Raw genomic sequence first — 5,118 nt, 5'->3', positions numbered from 1 at the left:
AAAAACGTATCTCACTGAAACTGTTTGCATTAAATCTTTCCTAAGTGAACAGATGGTCTTTAAGAACTTAAGAATTCACATCACTCACATCTTATTTCTATCTCAAATCATAGAGCTAGATTTGGAATGTTCAGAAGGGTTACTGTACTTGAGGTGTTTAATACAACTGATATAATTGCATCCAATAGTTATTATTTTTAGGATTTCATGTAATTTTAAATTTTAAATTCTGTGCCATTTAACCTGTTATCTAGATAGGTGGATTGCATCAGACCCGGAAACAAGCAAGAGATTACAACTTCATATTTATTTTCAATCATGGTTGTTCACATCTGTTCATCTTCTGTCAGATGACTATGGAAACACTAATAGAAAGGAACCTATTCAAGTAAGTGCCTTCTTTCAAGCTGCTGAACATTTCAGTTTTCATTAGCAAGTCAAAATGATCTAACTGGCATTCTGTTAGTTGTCAGACATATTAAATAGTACTACCTGCAAGCAAATGGGCTCACATATAAATCAGAGACTACAACACAGCATAGTCTAATGTGCAAGCCTATGCCACAAGTATATGTGTCTACACTGAGAGATAGCTAAGGAAGATCCAAAAAGTAACTTTTTGTAGTTCAGTCCTGGATTCCATGGATTAATGGAGTGATATACCAGAGTTGACTGCTGATAAACATATGACCAACCTTCATCCCCACAGTATACCTGAAGATGTATGTTCCTGTTTCTCTTTTGCTGCCAGTTTGCCCAGGACTGCCATTTCAGAATGGGAGGTAGAGATTCTCTGTGAGCTTTAAAGCAGGGACAGGAAATGTGTGGCTTTCTGGATGTGGTTGAACCGCAACACCCAAAAGCCCCAAACAATAACAAGGGATGATGAGAGCTGTAGTCCCTCAACACCTGGAGTGCCAAACATTCCCCATCCCTCCTCCAGAGACATTCTCTGGGATTTACTGCTCATTAAAAGGTACTTTTGAAAGAACAAATCACATCAGTGGTACTAACAGTATGGCTAAATCGCCTTACAAGTCATTAAATGAAGCAGAATGTTCTATATTTTTGCTGTTCATTCTTAATGGAAGGAGGAAATTTAAAGATAAGTAAACAGAAAAATATGCTTTTATATCATTTTCCTTAACTTAAAATATGGCTACTTGGTTGTGGGAAATAAGGGGTAGTTTGGGTTTTCTATACTACACACACTCAGCACGTTCTTTTCCTTATTGGTTTCTTCACACCCTCCTTTCTGTCTCTCCTATTTAAAAAAGGGAAGGTTACATTTTAAATTGTAAATGATTTAATTTTACTGAATGTTTTTTTGCCAGCCTTTAACACTGACTGATTTCATAGTTTACAACAGCACCCACTGCCATGTGTAAAACCAAGATGGTGCTTAGAAATGGTCACACTGGGTGCTTTGAAACATGGGGCAATGGGCTCTTGGCATTTCCTTCAGACAGAACAAAAGATTTTTTTAAACACTTCTAAAATTCACAGAGGCAAAATTGCTGGTTTAAATTGTTTTTATAGCAGTGGATTCCTTTTTTTTATATACCCAGACCTCCTTCTGGCAATTTTTGTATTAGTTTTGGTATATTAATTTTAATTATTTGAATATGTGAAGTTCCCTGAGAGTGAAGTGGAAGGAGATATTGAAAGCAAACATGCAGACAGGGTTGGATCCAGACTTAGTCATACATAGCCTATACCTGTGAAGGTTTTAATCCTGGAAACTGGACTGTAATTACATACCTAAAAATGAGAATAGAGCCAGTGAAACCAATGGAGATTGAAGTGGTAATGGCGACTAATGCAAGTCCCATCCATCGCATAGGACTGCTCTCTATAAATCTGGATTCAACCCATCATCACCTCTGAGGATTCCTTGTCTAAGAAAACCCCACAAAATGCGTAAGGTTGCCATAAGTGAACGGGTGTCTTGATGGTACATGGACAGACACATCTAGGGAAGCTTGAATGGGGAAAAAGCATCAATTAGGCCATAATAAGTACCATAATAAAATTACACAAATACACATTATCAATAAATAACCCATTATTATAAAACATAACACTTGTAAAAATAAGCATTATGGTAATTTCTTGCAGGGCAATCTTTTTGTTTTAACCGTTTTGGAATTGGCACATATTCAACAGGGGTAATTTATGCACTCACCCTACAATTCTCAATATGGGACTTCATGATACGGAGAAGTTTCTTCCATTTCCTCCTTTCACAGTATGCTGCTTATTAGAAAGACAGGGAGTTCTATAAAGACATTAGACATTGCAAAGTGTAAGACAATATAAAGTGGAACTTATATGATAAATTCAAGAAACTAAGGAAAGATGATTGGAGGTGTGTGTCCACAATGCAGAATTAAAGCAGTTTGACAACACTTTAAGTGCCATGACTCTATTCTACAAAATCCTGGGATTTGTAGTTTGGGGAGGCACCAGACCAAGTTGAATATCTACCAAACTACAAATCCCAGGATTCCGCAAGATGGATCCATGACAGTTAAAGTGGTGACAAATATCAACAAGGAAGTATTTCAAAAATACCACACAACTATTTAATTCAGCACACATTTTTATAAGAGACATTATTTAGTACATTTTCAGCGATCCCACAAAAGAACAACGGCTGATATAATAACCTGAAAGAATGCCACAATCCATAAAGCACTGAGTAAACATTCTCCATAGCACTGCTATGCTGATTTGATTTTATCTACATTAAGGAAAGCACTGGCTAATATTCTTGAGTCACTCTGTCAGCCCTACTGAAAGTCAAACTACGTCAGAGTATCTGAGTCTGGCTTAATGGCAAGAGACAGATATCAAAGATATACTCATCAGAACTAGTGATCATTTTGAATGTATGGACAAGTAAAAGCTACAAAATATGTCGTTTCCATATAAACTGCCGAGTGCCATCATGGGTACTGTTTTCTCTTACTGCCACAATATTGCTCTGTCTAAGTACTCTAAAGGCACCATCCTGAAGGACTGTGCACAATATCCTGCCTGATCTTGGAAGCTAAGCAAGATCAGCCCTGGTTAGTACTTGGATGGCAGACTGCCAACAAATATTAGGGTGCTGTAGCCTATATTTCAGTAGGAGGAACTGACAAAACTGCTTCTGAGGATTCTTTGCCTAAGAAAACCCTAGGAAATTCATGGAGTTGTTGCAAGTCCACAGGCATCCTGAAGGCACATACATGCACGCACAACAATACTGTTGTTGTTATGCGCTTTCAAATCGATTGCAACATTTAGTGACCCTCTCGTAAGGGTTTCTTGGTAGGATTTACTTGAAGGCTTGCCACCATTGCCTTTCTCTCAGTCTGACAGTGTGATTTGCCCAGTGGGTTTTCATGGCTGCGCTGGGATTCAAATCCTGATCTCCCAAACTCCTGAGTCCGATACTCAAACCCACATACTATGCTGGCTCCCTTCCAAGCTTATGTGCCTTCAAGTCAACTCTGACTTATGGTAATCTTCTCCTAGGGCTTTCTTGGCAAGACAACTTCAGAGGTTTGCACTGCCTTCCACTACGGCCAAGAGAGTGTGCTTTTTAGATAAACGGCAAGAGTTTCAGACTTCTCCCTGGAAGAATTATATGCCACAATATTTCCCTTTTTCCATACAAGGCTGGAGTACCTTCCTCTTTTATGAGAGCCGTATTTCTTAGCAAGTACTCCCTCCACCCACGGGGCAAAAGAGGGGCCATTAGGAAGGGTGGAAATTTGGGTGTGGGTGATAGAGGGGGAAAGATCTTCAGTAGGCAAAACAGCAGGAGGGAATTGGGACCCTTTCATAGGAGATTATCACATGGGGGATGGGACATCCTTGTCCCTGTCCTGTCCTTCCCATGCTATGGCATGGAGATTTTCAGATGACATTGTCATTAACCCATTCTTATCGCACAATCACATTTTCAGATGATGTGGTGCTTATCCCATCCTTCTCCAGTCCCTGAAATGGCAGTTTGTACTAATGGAAACTCGCAGTAATACAATGACAGGTGCCACGGATGGGAGGATGGGATAAGCACAGATGCAATAAGGACAGGGTAAGGACTGGAGCGATCCCTCCTGCCCTGTGTGATAATCCCCACAGTGGTGTACACAAGTATAGCACTATTATTCGACTTTTGACACTGTGGCTGCACCCTGCGATTTGCATTATAGGGAAAGGCATTTAGAATTCTCCGTCAAAGAGCTCTAGAGACTCATCAAATTTCAAACCCCAGGAGTCCACAGGATGCAGCCTTGGCCACTAAAATGAAATAATAGCACTAGAATTATATTGTGTGAAAGGGCCTCTGGTTAAGCCCTGCAGCAAATAGAACAGGTATGTAGGTGCCAGTGTGGTTTTGAGGGGTAAGTATGATAGCCAGTGTGGTGTAGCAGTTTGAGAGTTGGGACTAAGACACTGGGAGAACAGGGTTCAAATCCTTCCTTGGCCATGTAAATGCACTGGGGTGCTCTTGGGCAAGTCACACTCTCTCAGCCTCAGAGAAAGGGAAGGGCAAACCTAAACAAATCTTGCCAAGAAAACCCTGTAATAGGTTTGCATTAGGGTCACTATAAGTCTGAAATGACCTGAAGGCACTGTCATCGCCTCTTGTTGTGTGCCCTCAGTATCCACTGGGGTTAACACAATCCATGGATACGCAAGTTTCATTGAATACAATGGGGTGGTAAAATGGTGTCCCTTATATAAAATGGTCAAATCAACATTTGTTTTTTGGATTGGGGGGGGGGGGAGGAGAATATTTTCAAGCTGTGGATAGTGGAATCTGGGGATATGGAGGATCAACTGTATGTGTGATTTTCAAAACATGTGCCTAAAGTTACCTTTCTTTTCTTTCTTCCTCTGGTCTGGCTGAAGGGAAAAGGAGCTGCTTGGAAAGGAGGGAGACCGGTGGAGCTCCTGAAGAAAGGTGACCAGAGATCCTCCTTTTCTTGGACATGTCCTAAATTTCAACCTCCTGTCCTGGGGTCCAGGAGGAATGCCCAAATGTCTACTATTCCGAGCCATACAGTCTGTCCTTGTGTCATCTGGTGCCCCAGCAGACAAGCAAGAGGCAGCTCAACAGAT

This window comes from Sceloporus occidentalis, unplaced genomic scaffold (assembly GCF_023333645.1).
Source record: "Sceloporus occidentalis isolate IW3139 unplaced genomic scaffold, rSceOcc1.0.p SCAF_41, whole genome shotgun sequence".
In the NCBI taxonomy this organism is placed as follows: Eukaryota; Metazoa; Chordata; class Lepidosauria; order Squamata; family Phrynosomatidae; genus Sceloporus; species Sceloporus occidentalis.
Note: the sequence above shows the minus strand (reverse complement) of the source record.